The sequence below is a fragment of the Cyprinodon tularosa genome, unplaced genomic scaffold (genome assembly GCF_016077235.1).
Source record: "Cyprinodon tularosa strain WSP-4 unplaced genomic scaffold, ASM1607723v1 ctg14, whole genome shotgun sequence".
Taxonomy (NCBI): Eukaryota; Metazoa; Chordata; class Actinopteri; order Cyprinodontiformes; family Cyprinodontidae; genus Cyprinodon; species Cyprinodon tularosa.
The window spans coordinates 1,653,613-1,672,099 of NW_024038220.1; the positions used below are offsets into that span (position 1 = coordinate 1,653,613).

Consider the following 18,487-nt stretch of genomic DNA (forward strand, 5'->3'; position numbering starts at 1 on the left):
AAAACATTGTCAAAACTCGTTTCCAATTGGTTGCAAAGGTGAAGTTAGACTTTTGTACAACTACAAAGTCTATATTAAGCTTTTATTTAAAAGGAGTTTGTCTAGAACTTGGAGACACCTCAATCTGCACTGTGTGACTCATTATGAGCCTGATGCCACTTTCAGACTCTAACTTCTGGTAATGATTAAGATGAGAAGACGTCAAACAGGACGAGTGGGAGGATGAGTTGGATGATGAACGCCAACAGGAGATTAACTACATTTAAAAAGAGACAGATTCTTCCATGACATTGAGGTGGCTCCTTATCTGATACTGAAGGTCCTTAACTGCATTTACTATATGAGTTTATCAAATGCCATAGAGAAGTAAAAAAATTATACACTGTGCAAAAGTTTTGATTCATCTTTCAATTCACTATACGCTGTTTCCAAGTATTAAGTTATACTTTTTTAAGGCCTTTAGATTAGTTTTTCAATAGATGTTAACAGTATTTTCACTCATTGACTGATTTTGTAAGGCACCTCTATATACTACTGTAAATAGAAAATATGCCTGGTCCATATCCTTACTTGGTTTTTACTTGTGTTCTTTATTTTTTTTTTAGCATTTCTTTTTCTTTATTTAATTCTCAGAGGTTTTAAAATAACCTATTATTCATATTAAAGGTTAGGTTTTGAGGATAGCAAAATGGAAGTTTTAATGGTTCTTTGTAAGCAATTTGATATAAATGATTCTTAAGTTTCCATCCATCAAGGTAATAAAACTTGTCTGGAAGGAAGAGAATATGGTTAGTAGTGTTTATGAAGGGTTTAGATTTGTTGATCTGATCAAGAGTGACCAAAACTGGAAGGAGTGAATACAGTAAGTATTGTTGTCTTTCCCTTTGCTGTAGGACAACATCCAGACTGGAAGATTTGGATTGAAGGAGGGTGTTAAAGTTAAAGGAATGATTGCCATTGTTTTTTTGTTTTCTTTTGCTTCTGAAAAAAAACATACATTTAAATGGTTGAGCAAAGCAGCAGGTCTAGGTAATTATTCTATAAGAGAAGATATATAAGATATATAAGAGAAGTCTTCTTTCTTGGATGTGGCTTCTTCATTGAGTGTGATGACTTGGTTGAAATCTAAGCAATACCCAGAATGGTGAGGTTTCATGAAAGGCAACTGAAGAAGGGCTTAGTTTCAAAGGAACAGAGAGGCACTAGGATACAATCATTACCAAGACCAGACTGTAACAAACAATTTGGCAACTCAGGAATTGTAGAGCCTTTCCTTTATATGCAAGTTGTTTCTCAATCATCTCAAGCGGGACTGACTCCAAAATTTACTCTGCCCATAAGAAAAGATGATGCACCACAAGAGAGTGGAAAAAGAGAAAGAACACAAAAAAACCAAAAGAAAAACTACTTCAAGATAGGGTATTCGTACTAAATACAATTTCCTTCAACATTTCAGTCACAAACCTTAAGCCAATAGATTTTTTTTCTCCATCTTTCAGGACAATCATTAAGCTTTTTCTGTTTCTTACTAATTCAAGACAAGTCAGCCATGTTTTTGTTGGTAATTTTAGCTTCATTCTGCTACTTTTTCGGGAAAGTAATTAATCATTTCTGTTTTCTGCTATTTATTACCATTTAGCTGTTTTAATTGCAGCTCTGTATCCATGCATGTTTTCTTCAAATTCTCTTGTTTCTGCCATTTTTCAGCTAACAGTTTAGCGTACAATATTCACACTGCATTTTCAGAGGAAATGCATCTTTTTCTAGTTTCATTTTAATTGAAATGAAACTAGAAATGTTTTCTTTTTCAGTAATTGCTAAATTTTACACATTTCCTTGTCAAAACAACAACTCTAATTCTTTTTACATGAGCCACATTTGCAGATGTATACATACCTAAAAGTGAATACACAGTATTAAAGTTGGAGTTGAGTGTCTTGATCAAGGAGCAAAATTAAATGTCGTAGGAGACTCTTTGATTTCAAGACAACTGCTGTCTGCTCCAAAATATTGAATTAGGGGGGGTGATACCAATGTCATTGGTTTAATGCAGTGTAATAAATTGAATCTATAAAAAAAAAAGTCTGATGTTTCAAAAATAATAAAAATAATAAAGATAACATCAATCTTTTTTTACACACTGTTTGAGTTGGTATGCTTTAGTTTAATTGTATAATTGCCTAATAGAGAAATCATTGCCTGTAATTTGGTTGCATAATTGTAATTCAGTCATCTTCACATTCCCCAAACAGCTCTCTGGCAAGTTAAGTTGAGTAACTAAAAAAAAAAAAAAAAAAAAAAAAAAAACTGAGATGTCATTCCAAATACAGTGAGAGTCTGTGAATTTGTCAGTTTGTCACCAACACTTTAACCTACAACAAAAAGGTTATGTCAAACACCCACATTGTTCATGCAACCTTAAAGATCAGGTCAAATGCCGTTTTTCCTGAAGGAGAAAATACATGACACACATGAAAACCAAACAACTTCTCAACACCAGAGCCACCTCTGCTTTTCTCTCTTTTTCACAGTTTAAATAAAACAGTATGACCCGGAGCTACGGCAGAGAACTCTCAAGTGGCGACAAACACAGAGAGAGGGAAATTTGATGAAACACCATGAATGAGAAGAAACTGTCTGACACAGATAAAAAACACCAAAACAAAACGCCACATCGGGGCGTCATGGAACTGAACATGAGTGCGTGTCCACCAGGCTTGGTGCTTCAAGTGAAAGGAAGAATTTGCACACAAAAATGGCCTCTGTATGGCGGCCATGCTCTGAGGGTGACCAAACCAGCAGGGAGGCCAACAGGGCTTAACAACTACACTGCCCTCTGGCTTCCTGCAAAAGGATATGGCCCAAAAAAACATAAGCCCACATTTGTCAAATAAAAAAACAAAACTGGGACAAAAAAAAAAGATTTTAAATATGTGTAGGCTGTGCAAAATGCAGCATATGAAACTTCTTCTCTGATGGTGCATAAGATTTATGCAGAAGTTAATTGATTTAAATGGCGGGATGCAAAAATTAGTGGAGGAACATCATTTAAGAAAATATTTGTCTAATTTATCAAACAACAAAATTTGACAAAATAACCTAAATTTGACAATTCAAAGTAATTTTCAGTCAAGGCTGATTTAATGAATATATTATTAAGATTGATGTGCATCAACTTTGACCTTGATCTAGTCAAAATTCAAACTTTATGGCTTTGCCTCTTGCTGTTTAAATGTAGTTTCATTGAAAATGTCTTAACGAAAGCAAATATGCAATTTATTATATTTCTGCAGCATGTTGAAAAATACAAATATTTAGTGATACACACATTTCCTCGAAATCCATTTAACTTGTCTTTGAAATTTTTACAGTTATTACATTTTTGCAGGGGCTCCCTGACCTCCAGTTTCCGTGTAGGCATCTGAAGGACAACCCTCACCTGAGCTACAACACTACATTTACCATCAAAAAGGCACAGAAGACTCGCCCCATTTACACTACCCTTTTGAAACCATGTCAAGATCGGCCGGTTACAGCAACTGAGAGAACTGTTGAGTGTAAATGGTACGCTGCGTAGTTTCCTGAGACTCTAGCTGGCCTTCCACTGATACCCCATTGAAAGCATCCAGACTTATACTGTCTGTGAATGTGTGTTTTTTTTTTTTTTAGAGGCACTGCTGCAGACAGGAAGCCTCTCAAGAAGGTTTTCACCACAGTCTAGAAGATTACCGACTGAAACCACCATCACTGAAAGAGCTGCACCTTTCCAGAGACAATAAAGAACATCTGTTTTAACTTCCACCATCAGACGGGCAGTAAAGGACACGTAAAGCCAAACCAAACAGACTACAGTACAGTTTCTACCCCAGAGCCAAATGCACACTTAGCTCTGGATGAGATCACAAGCAGCTATTGTATAGCGATTTGATTATTTGCTAGATTGTTTACTTATTGCTGTTTTTAGTAAATTTTTAATAATCTCTACTACGATTGCTTACACACCTTGATTTCTGCACTTTCCATTTAATCATGCTTGGACAGTAATAATAAAACATTAATCCACTCGTTTATTCATTGATACAGGAACTGTAATAAATGGAAACGCAAATTAACAAGTGTATAATTTACATGATGTATTTTCTCAACGTTCTTCTCCACCTTGTGTGTATGTTTTATAAATACGTAAAATACTTACTGATACATAAAAGTATCAGTAAAGAATACTTACTTAAAATGAATACTAGTGTATTTATTTTTAATGATTAATGTTAATTGTTCTTTAATTGCATAAACATAACATGATTGTTATGCAATCCAAACAATACACTTATCAGTATTCATTTTGATGAAGTAGATTTTTTAATTCACAATACAAAAACTTGAGAGTTATCTATTTTTAATAAATAAGCTATATTAAATGAATAAATATGGATCATGTAAGGTTTATTTAATAGGTTACTCTTAAATTGATCTTAAAAAGGAAGAAATGTGAATTTGTTATGTATAAAATGACAAAATTCCTTAACTTTGGGTAAACTTTGCAAACTTTTTTAGTAATATATAACCATTTGACCACCAGAATTAGTAATATTTGTTTAAATTACTTGGTTTCCTATAATGGACCCATCTGTAAAGCAAAGTTCATAAATGTTAAATAGTGCTGTGTTCTTGGGAAGACCTTTTAGGAAGCTTAACGATTGCTGTATTATTCAGTGAGTAAAAGTTGTTAATGTATTTGGGAACAATTTCTAAGCATATGACACAAGATATTGTCCTCAGATGGAAAGAAACTGGTTTTGATTAAGGAAAACAATGCAGGATCCATTTCCACTTAAGTCTACGAGAAGTAAAAGCTGCAGGAACAGTGTCTTCAGTGACCAGATACCAACGTTTTCAATACCAATGAACTAAGAGGAAGATGACCAGCAAAGAAGTGCTTGTTCGAAGATCCACAGCACCAGGGATGACTGATATTTGCTAATAATCACTTGGAAGAAACACATTCTTTCTGTAGAAAGCTGTATTCTTAGAAAAGATGTAGATTTCACAATTTGGTCATAACCATAAGAAATATTTGATCAAAAGGAGGCTTTTAGCACAATGCATGAGTATTTCATCATGCCTGGGGGAAGCATAATGGCATAGAGCTGTTTCAGCTCTAGTGATATTATTGGACTGCACAAAGTGGAATAAATATTTAGTATATTTATCTAGATATACAGCACTATGAACATATTTCATAGTGTTAAAACCACCAGAAAATGCATATATGTGCTTGTTATTCCTATTATCAAAGGTTATTGTACATTAAGAAAGGGAATCCCTTGGAAATAAATTGCATTAATGATCTTAAGAAGGGAGCAATATGAGCAAATGTATTTTTGTCAACATTTGCAGAGACTTCTTATATTTTTCTTACCAAATAGAATGAAATGGCATTAGTACTGCAGTGTTAAAAAATGAGGAAAACACATTTCCCTTGGTAACTCCTTAAGGAAACTCAACCAGAATCGACCAATAGGGATCAATGAGCTGCATGCTGCTGTGAGTGTCAATGAAAAGCTGCAATCGAAAAACAGGAACGCACCAGAGTGATTTCAAGACTGACAAAACCCATGGAAATGAGGATGTGCACCACAGATACCACTAAACAAATACAAACACGCATGGATTCACAGCTGCAATTAGACAGGGAATAACACAACAGGGTGTCTTTTTGATAGATTACATCAGATTCATGAGTTAATCATCAAAATTGTTTTTTTATTTTCAATATTAGAAATCATAGAAGAAAATAAAGGAATTAAATCCAGAAGAAAAGTTTTCAGCGAATCCATTACCTGACTCATTTGACTTCGCAAAGCTTTTTTTCCCCAATTCCGCATAAATGAAGGATGCATCTCTTGACTGTAGCACATCACATGAAATATGACTCATATTTCTGAACACCATCTGCAAGTTTACAGCATAACCTCAACCATCTGTGTCAGTATTCAAGTACTTCATAAAATATGTGGCTATTTGCTGTGTGAATCATAATTTTGGACAAAAATGAACTACAAAACCTATTAAAATAATGCAAAACAGAGGCAAAACACAAATTACTCTCTAATTTCAGACATTTTAGACCCACTTGATCTGTTAAGGTGTAGTTGAGCAAGGCACTGATACTGATATATTTAAAATTACAGAAATGCTCCCTACATGCGGCCTAAATACTAGTTGTATGAGTGTGTGTGTGTGTGTGGGGGGGGGGTCAGTACATAGATTTCTGAAAACTAGTAAAGGTTAACAATAAGGAAGTTGAAAAAAGTTTAGACCATTTACCATTTAAGAAGTACAATATGTCCTTTTACAAGGTTTCCGAGTTGAGCTGCCGGTTGAGAGTGTTATTGATCTTCTGAATATGCACATTTCCACAAATGTCAAAGTATTCCCTTATTAGTTGAAGAAAAGGTTTACAGCACGACTAAAACACACCAAAAATAATATCTCGTTATTTTAACTGGCTGTAGTTCCTATAAGTAAGCTAATATGGCCCAGTGGGTTATTCTAACTTTGTATAAATTCAGTCATATGTGAAGACCAAAGTTACAACTAATTATAATATCCACATTAATTTAGGACTAGACTGGGATTAAATACTGAATAATTCATTTTTAAACAGAAGCCTCAGAGTAATGATGAATATTGTGCAATGCACGATAAAAATTCTGCCCACATGGTGGGAAAAATGGCTTGAAAGCTGGCCCAATGGGTAAGTAAATATTATGAAAAGGATAAGCCGGGGTCACCAACTTTGCCTCATTCCTTTGTCTGAATGTCTGAGCTGAGCTGCCTTCTGCTGCCTCAGTCCTGCCTCACACTGCTCAGCTCTTAATTTAGCCCCCACTGTGCTCAAACTGATTACAAAGGCCTGCAACAGGGCAAGGTGCACGATGGTGGACGATTCTACAAGCATGAAGTGGCAGAAGGACAGGGCTAAATCAAGACACATCCCTGAGCTGATACATGCTGAATGGAACCAATAGAGAACATGGAGCAAGGTCGACATCCATTAGCCATGCCTTGAAGTCACAGATGGATAACTCCACAACAGAAAGGCCAGCGAGTAGCAATCCTGTCCTCCAATTGAGATGTCTTTGTGTGTAAGCACATGACACACATGCTTAAAGAGCTGACGCATGGAACAAATGCATTACAACTGAAGTGGTTTAGCTGATGCAAGACTTAAATCGTGAGGTTTCAACAGCTGCGGCTCAGAGATGAGGAAGTAGCAGTCTATTAACCCCTCCCGACCAACACCAGCACAGCCATCATGCTGAAGTATTCTTTGGCAAAACACTAAACCCCATATTCAACCTGCTCTACACAATGAGACTTTTCATTAAATAAATTGTGATGCCAGTAACCATTACACCATGGTGGCTCAGAGGCCAAAACCTTATGCAACTGGACTGTTGTGAGTTCAATTCACATTTTCTTAGCTGCCATAAGTTGTAAGCTCCTGAGAAAAACACTTAACCCTGGGTGTCATTTCACCATGTGGCTATCGCTCTATTTGAAACAGTTTGAGTGCTCAGTATAAGTTTGAAGTGTGTAATTGAAATTCAGTCCATTATTACTATAACAAGTTGAAATACAGTATATTTACATACACAGTATAGAAACACAGTTTATGTAGATAGCACATATAACGTTTATTTATCCTTTCTGTTTGACATTCATATGAAATTCAAATATGCCAAAACATTACCAATTTTTTTAGTAATGATCAAGATCATTTTTGGAATATTTCAAAAATAGTTTCCTCAAAGTTAGAGGTTTAGATTGATTTCCATAACATTTCAACCATTTCCTTTATATGATTTGGATGCCCTCTAACCAGTGTATGATAATAGTTTGTTGAAATTTAACACCATTCCCTCTGAACAGAACTGTTCCGTGTTGTGCAGTCCCTTCTTGCACACTGATTTTCAAATGAGTGCTTTGTCATAGCCACCAATCAGCATTGACTCTGCTGCTTTAGGTCACTTTGTACTGAAGCTTAGGCTTATATTCAACTTGAAGACGCTTGCCTGCCTACCAGTCACCCTTTCCCTGCTCCAGCCTAAGCCCTTAACTCAGCAAATTATCACTCAAGACTGCATTGAACTTTCAAAGTCAACAATGTTCTACCTTTCTTCCATTCTTCAACCTCCATTCCGCCACGAATGTCAGACTCTTGAGGGTAGAGATATCTAACCTAGATCTACCTGCTTACACAGATCCATTACATTCAGCACCAGCATCCACAACTGGGGTCTGAGCGCCAAATATTTATGTCCTTACGTTGGTCAAACATTCTAATTGCTTAGTTTCTCTGTGTTAGTCTTACCAGGTTGAAACTAATTTGGTGGTATGCATATCTTATTTTCCATTTGAAGGGATCTTTTAGGATTTTTTGTTATTGTTTTTTTTTGTTCTAGGCTTATATCTTGAGATGTTGCTGTAACTTTTACACATGTTTTTCCTCCATTATTGTATCTGGTAAGCTTACTGGTTCCACCTGCAGCACTAAACCTCAGCAACAAATGGACGAGTTTTCATGCAGGTCAGTTTATTAGAGATCTAAGATATTCAAAAGATTTGGAAACCACTAATAGAATAAGCTGTAGCCTAAACACAACCATTCTTCCTCAATTTAAAACTTATAGATAGAACTTCTGCTCTCTTTTTCATTAATTCCATCTGTTAATCACTCCCTTGTTACTGTGTGCTTACCAGCGCAAATTGGTGTTAAACATAATCTGCAATTTATTAACTCTGAAAATAATTCTGTGAATTTTGTTTTATCCATAAATCTGAGATATCACAGTCAGCTATAAGCTTCAAGCTGCCTGGATGTCATGTTCACATTATCAGTCATCAGCACACTCTGAATGTCTCATTATTAACTCACTTTGCAAGCAAGATAAACTGTCGCAAGATTTGCAAATTAACAAACTCAAAAAATTATATCATGCAAGAGGCCAACATACCAATTTCCACAGGAGCCTTTCCAGATGGGTACTGTGTAGAATTGAAATTTAACTACATGTATCAATCTGGCTTATGCTAGGTTAAATAGTAACACTTCCTTTTATTTACTCTGGATACCAAATTTTTTTATTTGGCTTTCCACCTTTTACAAAAACACCTCAGTCAAACTATGCTTTTTTTTGCTATCCTGGCTGCGGTTGCCATTGCTACCCATGAAATCCATTCTTCAGTTGGCTGATATAAAAACTTAATGACATTCATGCAGTGCTTGGCATTCACTATCCATGGTATAAGTTGAGTGTAAAGTTTGCCAAACTTGAGATGGAGCCTTGAATGCAAACTTTACAATACAGCTGTGATCAAGGGGAATTGAGTAAAGCTGTACTTAAAGGCACTGATTCCCAACCTCCTGTACTCATACCCCTAGTGGTCTACAAGTGCATCTCAGGGAGTATTTTAAAATATTTTATTTCTCAGGTAATAAAATAAAATAGGTCTGGGATTTGTTCTGCTTTGTGAGGAACCACCTTAAAATTAAAACAAGCTTTTTTTTTTCACTAAAAAGTTATTTATTCCTATATGTTTGAGTTCACCTTCAGCTCTGACCCAAACCAAGCAGAGGAGCAGAATGGATGTAGAGCGCAGCATCGTATCAGCTGTTTTTTCCACACCTGAACTCATCAAAACGTTTCAGGTGTCATGAATGATGAAAACAATACAAAACAAATGGAGTGAGTCTGACTACAATTTTTGTTGAGTATTTTGTTCAAAAGTTTAAATGTTTAAATAGTAAACTTGAGGTGGAGCCTTGACAACAAACTTTACAATACAGCTCTTATTAAGGGGATGTGAGTGCAGCTGTTTGCTCAAATTTTAATGTGATTATAGGGGAGTTACTCACAGGTACTCCAGTTTTATAAAGGGAGATTTATAGTATGATTTTATTTTGCATTTATTTGGATTCCTTACTAACTTCCAGGCAATAACTATGTTGTTGTTGTTTTTTTTTACATGAGTTGGAAAGAATAAAATGCCAAAGAATTAAATGCTCAAGTTAAAAACTAGTTAGTTATTGTACATTCCAATTTTCAACAGTCATCAATAATTTTGGGTGAGGAAGGTACTGAGGAAGTCCCAAAAAAATTTGAACCACTGCTTTAACGTAGAGCTTAAAGTACCTTGCGGTGGGGGTGCTCTATATTTCATATATAAACAATTTCTACCACAATTTATTTATGCCGGAAAAACAACAACAAGAAAAACAGTCATTTCTGTTTATACTCTGTTTTGCTAACAATATTTATGACCAGGTGTAGATGGTCTACTGCAGAATTATTAGGGAAAAAAATGTTTCTACTTGAAGAGAAAGTCTTGCATTAAATAAAGAATGGATTCCTTAATGGCTCCATATAATAGCAGAATCTGTCCTCTTCCACTGCTTAAAGTCCTAAAGGACCACAAACCTGCATGGCAATGACGGTGCCAATGTCATCCTGTCACCTGGGCTGAGCCATTATTACACAGGCATTCTTAATAGCCCTATAGATTAAAGTCCAGAGGAACAAGACACCAACAGATTAAAAAAAGAAAGATAGGAAAGAGGATGATGAATTGCCAGGGATTGCTAGGCAATCATGCATAAATTACTAGGATGTTCTTAGGTATAATAACCGGTTTTAAGTGATCGCTCACTCCTGGGAAGCTGTCGTGTAAGTAGAAGCGCGTTGGGGCACGGGGGGAAAAGAGATGGTTGGCGGGTAAAGAAAGGAGCGGGTCGCAGCTGTCTACTCAATCACATCACCGTCAAGGGTATCACCCTGACACTGTCTCCACTCCATGCCCTCAGCATTCACACAAATCTCCTGATAGACAGACGTAGCAGTCAAACAGCACCCTCACCCCAATGTTGAGGCCCCTAAGGTTCCCCCTGGCACGTCTCTGCGGCCCCGGCGGCAGCTGCTGCGAGCACCAGCAATAACTGATTATTCAGGATCGAGACTAACAAGAATCTGCCATGTGGATCTGCAAACAACATGTTCTTGTTGTGAATACATCATGAAGCATAGGGGAACAGGCTGTCTTGTTTTTTTCTTTCTCACAGGACTTAATGCAGATTCTATTGGAGATTCGGTAGAAATCGCTTTAATGAAATAATGAAAAACTCAAGAGTTTGACTTTGTTTAAACTCTTAACTGTAACATGTGGCTAGTGATTTTACATAATAATATATCATATTTCATTATTCTTTATATATTTTGTCATCTTATATGGTATTTTAAAAATGTAAACAAAGTTCAAAGAAAATACTCTATGTCTTTGCTTATATTTTATTCAAGTTCAGAACAGCAAATCCAGCTGTTTCCTGCTTTTTCTGGAGCCATGCTTGATGGAAGATATGAAAACCTGAATAAATATTGCTCATTTAGGAGTAAAGAGAAACTCATTAAAAATCATTCTTCAGTTGGCTCATTTAGTGTAAATACACAATGACATTCATGCAGTGCTTGGCATTGACTATCTATGGTGTAATGTGAGTGCGAAGTTTGCCAAACTTTAGGTGGAAAATATTTATCCATATGAAAAGAAAAACATTGATCAACATTATGGACTTTTCTGAGCAGACGCTCAGGTTTAGAGCAGCATCAAGGGTATAGATGTTAAAAAAGTTGTTCTAATCAAATCATAACAAGAGTGTAACACTAATTATATAATACATTTAGAAATAAAACAGTTCTGTAAAATTATTAGCCATCTTTCCAAAACACATCAAGGGAAAATGTGTTTATTTTAATTGAGTGATTTATCCATAACTGTCATAATTCATTGTTTGTCAAGGACCAAATACAGTGAGAAGATCGCAGCTACATCAAACTTGCCTGAAAAGTGAATAGAGAATCCTTATTTTTATATATATACATTAGATATATTTTTTATGTTCTAAGAGGATGTTCCCTTTAGCATAAATTGTTTATCAGACCAGTGGTCAGGTTGGCCTGAGTAGAACAGCTTCCACTATAATTTATGCTTATATCAATGATTTGGTTAAACATGACTGGAATAAATTCTATTATATACTTAAAGATGTTTCTGTTTTCTTTATGATTACTGCAAGAATACATCCTCCTAAATTTAAGAACCAGGTACAGAACAATATCGAATGTAGGTATGACTTGAAAGTGTGTGTATTCTTCTCAAAATGAGTCATTATAAGCACTCTACCATGTCATTGCTTCTTTAGGTGCCATCTGTGACAACTCAAACAGTGCACAGTTTGCAGGGTTCATGGTATGTACAGTCGACTGTCATCCAAAGTTAGACCCCTGGGTACCATTTCTATGGTTGGTGCAACACTTAAGGGTCTACACATTAGTCTCCCTTCACCAGATCCCTCTTTGTCAGCATCCTCCTAGTACCTGGCTTTAAACTGGGATCTTGCAGTCTTTGTTTCTTCAATTTCTCAGCTTTCTCTCTTTCACTGCACTTAAACCGTAATGTTAGCATATTAAAGAGCTCTGAAAAACAGCAAAACCCCGCCACTTTACTCAGTAGTTTACACAATGCTCAATTAGGCTACAAATTCAAGAGGTTGCCAACCAACCCACCCAATCAAGCATATGCACAGATGCAAAAAGAAATTGAGTGCTTTTCTTCTGTGACTCATTACAGATTTGATAAGCAGAGAATGAAAGCAATAAGATAAAACTATGAAAGGATACACAGGTTGATATTTACACTGCGGCACAGGTTTGGAGAGGATTAATGGTTCCATCCCACCTTCCATTAATCCAAGAAAATGCTATACAGCAGCATCCTTTACTTGTCAATTTTTTCTCTCTCTCTCTGTCTGATATCCCCAGTGAAACTGAGCTCAAAGCAGGGCTTTTGTTTGTAGATACAAGGCCTCTCCAGCAGCATATAGGGGGAAAAAAGGGCTGGAGCACAAAGAAAGGGTGGGAAAGAAACAGAGAGAACCAGTAAAAATTTGGAGCTTCAGGCAAGAATCAAAGAGATGGTAGTTGCTCGTTTTCAAATTGTAAAAATTCTTTGGAACCAAAATGCACAAAACATTTAATCAATAAAATACGCTCACTTAAGTTCTCTTGTGCAGAGAGCTCATTTGGTGCTACCAAGGCATTTGCTGAAAAACTTAAACTGCAGCCTGAGGGTTATCTTTGCCTACCTACACAGGTTAAGTCAGTGAGCTCCTGATTACTTCTCTGGCATGACCTCAGAAGAAATTGCATCAAAGGCAACAGACTGGTGCACAGAAGAGAGGACACAAATCAGACTTAGTTGCGAGCTCACAAAGGGGTGAAGCGTTGAGGAGTGCTATCCAAGCCTCACACATCCAGGAGGGCCTTCAGTAAGCAGTCAGCAACATAACAAATTCACCAGGCATGCACAGCAGATATGCAACATGAAAAGACAGCTGAGCTAAGAGTTTGCTCACACCTCGAGGGTAAAATTAGTATCTAACACTCAGGTACCATCTAACATGCAGTACACCATAGTACATAGTCACCAATAGAAAGGAACAGAAATAAATGTGTGCTGAAGGACAGTTCAACACTATCAGGTTAAAACAAATGAAAGATAGAAACAAATGTGCCCTCATGTACCATTTTCTTTTCTGTTTAATCTGTCCTTAAACACATTTCCCTGAGGTGCCACAGGACTTTAGGGAAATATATGCAATAGACAACCTTTTCTGCTTTTGTGGGTAAGATATGCAACAGCAGATCCTGGGTATTGAGTTGGAAAACAAGGGAAGGAAAAAACAGCTTACTGTAGAATCCAATAAATCGTGCTTACCAGTAAGCAGGGTCTAAACAGTGTTTAAACATTCAAGGAGATACAATTCTGATGAATAGTTAAGAATAGGTGAGCTGCATCTTCCATCATCCTGACATTGTATGTATAGACATAGCTGCTTCAAGGTAACAGAAGGGTTCAATTATTAGATAGTTTTTGTTTTTGCTTTTAAAAATGCATTGTGCATGTGTGTGTGTGTGTGTGTGTGTGTGTGTGTGTGTGTGTGTGTGTGTGTGTGTGTGTGTGTGTGTGTGTGTGTGTGTGTGTGTGTGTGTGTGTGTGTGTGTGTGTGTGTGCGTGTGTGTGTGTGTGTATGTGTATGTTACTTATGAGAAACCAAACTGGGATTTTTACAAAACACTTTCTGTTTAAAAAATTTTTAAAATATTACAAAATAATCATTATTGGTCAGTGTTTAATTTACTCACTTAGAAGTTAAAATTATATTCATTTGTAATTTTTTAAGTTTTCATTTGAAGAGTGAATATTTTCATAATAATTTAAACAGACAGAATGAACTTTTCATTTGACCTTTAATACTGTTGAGATTGTATTGAGTGAGACAGATTATTTCTAATACATGATAATAAAGTGTACATCTTATGCATTATATTATATTATGAACAGTTTGATTAGCCATTGAGTAGGTCTGTATCACCAGGTTGCAGGAGTTCTACTGGCTGTTGCGTAGGTTCATTCTTAAATCTGCTTGATTGTGCTGGTGTTGTGGTTTGACTGGAATGGCGGAAGACTGAAAATTTGGGGTGTGCTGGACCTGCCCTGTAGATTGGGAGCCTTTGAGGTCTGCATCCTAGTATTGCTAGGGTGTCCAACTCCCTCCATGCAGCTGCTCCACTGCCACCACATAGGTCACACTTAAAGCAACGTTAAGGTAGGGTAATGCATAACATCTGACAATCTGCAAGAAAGATATCCACCCATCACAACGTCTGCTGCTTTTATACTCTATGCTGTTTTTTGAAGCGTATGGCGATCTCACCTTAAATAGATTTTTGTACATGACTAAAGGGATACACGCCCATTGAGGTAGTTTAAAGTCTATTTTTCGCACAAAATTAAAGCGATAAACGCAAATCTGACATCTGCATATTGACTATGGGTGTGCTGGTCTGACGAGGTTTGCTCATCTGACAGAACACCGGGTCCAGAGGGGGCATGTTCGGTACAAACCACAAGCTGACAACACCACACCACATGAGGAAGTAGAAAACACTCTGTTTTAATGATAATAAATTAACTTTATTGATCTCACATTGGAGAAATTTACCTCTGCATTTAACCCATCCGCTTGGGGAGCAGTGGGCTGCAATTGTGGAGCGCTCGAGGAGCAATCAGAAGTTAAGGGTCTTTCTCAGGGACCCAGAGTGGCAGCCTGTTGGAGTCGGTTTCAAACTCACAACCTCAGGATTCCAAGCTCTATGCACTAATGACTATGCCACCACTTCCATGTTTATAGCTTTTTTAAAGCCTATTCGTGTCATTCAGGAATGACAGCAATTTCTTTTTTGCCCACAACCCGTGGGTAATGTTGCTATTTATGGGATAATGCAAAGGAAATCTCTAGATGTTTACGATTGCAAATCCTTATAGGAGCTGTTGCTCGCTGGCCATGTTTTTCTATGCGGATCAATCCATGTTGTTAAATATTTTCCTAGATGTGACATGTGTTAATTCCGTCTCCACAGTAGCTGCATGGAGGGGTGTGGAAGCTATAAATTGCGTAATTTGACCTCACAGATTTGTCTGGCATAAATCAACTATAGCTTAATTTGAGATACATAAAAAATGTTTTCAGGTCAACATACAGGAATTGGCATATATCGATGCTTTATGTGGGCTGCTATTCTCAAAAACTCCTATATGTAATTTGAGGTGGTTAGATTTATCACTATCACTCAGCCTGAGCTCTCCTTAAACATGAGATTCAGCCGAGTGAAAGTTATTATGCAATAAAACAGATATGACACCTGCCTGATCAGACATATTTCTGACTCTCAGATGTAAGATTTAACCTAGAGTTGTACATTTGGCCCTGTCTTTACAAAAAACTCCATGACTTCTCAATCAGCTGGTTAAAAATCGTCTGCAATCAGATTTGAAAAAAAACAGTGGGGAACTGTTGTTGCAAAGCATTGCCAGTTGCTTTGAGGGGCACTAAACCTGGAAGTTACAGGTCTAGCGCCCCTAGTGACTAAAATGTTGCTTTAAAGAGGTCTTTTGTATGTTTTTACTGAAAATAATCTTTAAAATAACCTTATTATTTCATCCTTTATGAACGAAACATGGTCTTATGAGCAGACTGACACCTGTATATACTTTGAGTCGGAAATGTACTTGCTGTTCTGCACATGTGACATCAAGTGTATCCATGTTAAATGGGTCAAACTTTGCAAACAAATCGTTATATTCTAGATGGATTTTGTGGAAACTCAGAAGCGACCGGCATCCGGCTCAACTCAGACACTAACTGCAACTCCAGCTAAGACAAAGGTTTTAAAAAAAAGAACAAAAAAAAAAAAACTTGCCAAGTATGAGTGTGAGCTACATGACCGAGCAGAAGACTCTGCAGTTCTGTGTTCTGACCACAGGGGGCAGTATTGTTAGAAAATTCCTTTTTACAGTTAAACGCATACAGACACACAATAACATGCAGCCTATTTTGTCTGAGAAATTTGGTTCATAATTTTACCCGGGTGGGATGTCAACTAGGCACCTTCACTGTCTATTTAAAAATAATCAAAATAAATAGAAATTATAACAATAAATATAAAATAATAATAAAATGTTTTGCAAAGTTAATATTCTATTTTCCTCCATTTGTGCTACAAAGCATCAACCATTCCAACAAACTATTTTCCTAGGCTGCTAGGATGTAAAGAAAACATAAAAAAAGAGACTTCTATCCATCCATCTTGTTCTGCTTATCCGTCAGGGTCATGGTGGGGCTGGTGCATCTCCCTATCGGGGAAAATGCAGGATGCCCCCCAGACAGGTGCCCAGCTTATCGCAGGGCAATACAGAGACATTCACATACACACTCACATATAAGGGCAATTTATGAAACACTAGTTAATATAATAATTATGTTTTTAGACTGTGGGAGAAAGCTAGAGTACCCAGAGAGAACCCATGCATGCACAGGGAGAACATGCAAACTCCATTAAGAAAGTACTTGAGAATCAAACCCAGGACCTTCTAGCTGCAAGGCAACAGTGCTACAAACTGCACAGCTCTGCAGCTTTTTTCTGATATTGATCCAAATAAATGTAGGTAAAAAATGAACAAAACACTTGTTCAAGCACTCACTACAAATGAACACAAGGAGACATGATAGCACTCATAATAATCAGTAAATATGTCCTTGAGCTTTCTATAAGTGTACCACACCATTATAACTGAAGCACTTAAGTTAGAGGGCCATTTTGCCTATCATCAATTCTGCGCGCCATCCAATATACTGAATCTTGAACTTGGTGGATGGAAGAATGGGAAGGTTGTAAGAAAAGAAAAACAAAAGCGATTGATATAAATGATCTGCCGGCCAGGAGAGGCCCCAAGGCAGGGGCGAGCGAAGGTCCGCTCGATACCAATTGATCGTGGGAGGCCCAGGCATTCGTCTTAATTCTGACTAATTAAGGCAGAGGCTGACGAGAAGAGGTTAGAGGGACAGGTTGTTGATGTGTGTGTGCATTTGCTTTCCTGCATCGATGGGACCTCCCAGATTATAAAATCTAGCCCCTGTGTTTACAAAGCGAGGAACAAGTGGAGGATTAAGGAAATCAGTATAGGAAACAACAACCATCCCTACATTAGTGCTGCTGCCAAAATGATTCGCTTCACAGCAGCCGGCTGCCTGACAGGCAGGATGGAAGTAAATCCCTCTTACTTTTTATCATGTTTGTGTGAAAAATTATGATTATCATCTGATAAAACAAAGCTGGCCTTAAGTATCTAGGAGGAAGCAGAACAGAGATGCTTCTGTTGCCTTACTGATTCCAGCCGTACACATTAAACCCCTTTAATTTGCGGCGCTGAAAAATTAGGTGTAATCAGAGGAACATTTGCCAAGGGGATGATTTACTTACGTGGTCAGGAGTTTGAAAAATGAGGTCAGGTTTAGCTGCTGGAGCAAGAGTCAAAATACTTTATTGTGCAATATTACGATAGTAAAGGGTAAATGGGACCCTGAGAAAAGAGAGTTGTGAGCGTAGAGCTTAGTCACAAAGCCCCTTTTAAAGATCACAGTATCTGGGGGTAGAACCTGAGCGGGTCCTGAGCTGCAAAGAGCAGAGCTTAGACTCTGATTTCTATCTGTCATTCCCTGAGGATGTTGGCAGTGTGAAGTGGAAGGTGGCAGGGGGAAGGTATCAGCATGAAGGAGGGGCAGCGACAGTGACAATTCAGCCTGACTGGAGATCACAATCTGAGGGCTGAAACACAAACAGGCATTCATGTGAACATGCCCGCCTCACTCAGTATGGGCCCCGCAGACAAAGGAGACAAAATATCACAGAGTAAAAGTGACAGACAGGCAGCATATCTGTATCAGACAAGATCCCATTGTGTTGAAGAGAAACGGGAAAAAAAATCTCCAATGGCTCTCTGACCTACGCTCTTTGTCACACATTTTCAT

At 37.3% G+C, this 18,487-nt stretch overlaps 1 long non-coding RNA gene across 1 annotated transcript in view; it reads right to left on the reverse strand.

Moving 5' to 3' along the window:
• LOC119778891 overlaps window positions 1-10,985 on the reverse strand; it is a 36,392-nt gene extending 25,407 nt beyond the window's left edge. The window contains exon 1 of the long non-coding RNA XR_005280142.1: window positions 10,921-10,985. This is a non-coding gene — a long non-coding RNA (uncharacterized LOC119778891). The remainder of the gene's footprint in view (window positions 1-10,920) is intronic.
• Window positions 10,986-18,487: the final 7,502 nt, after the last annotated feature.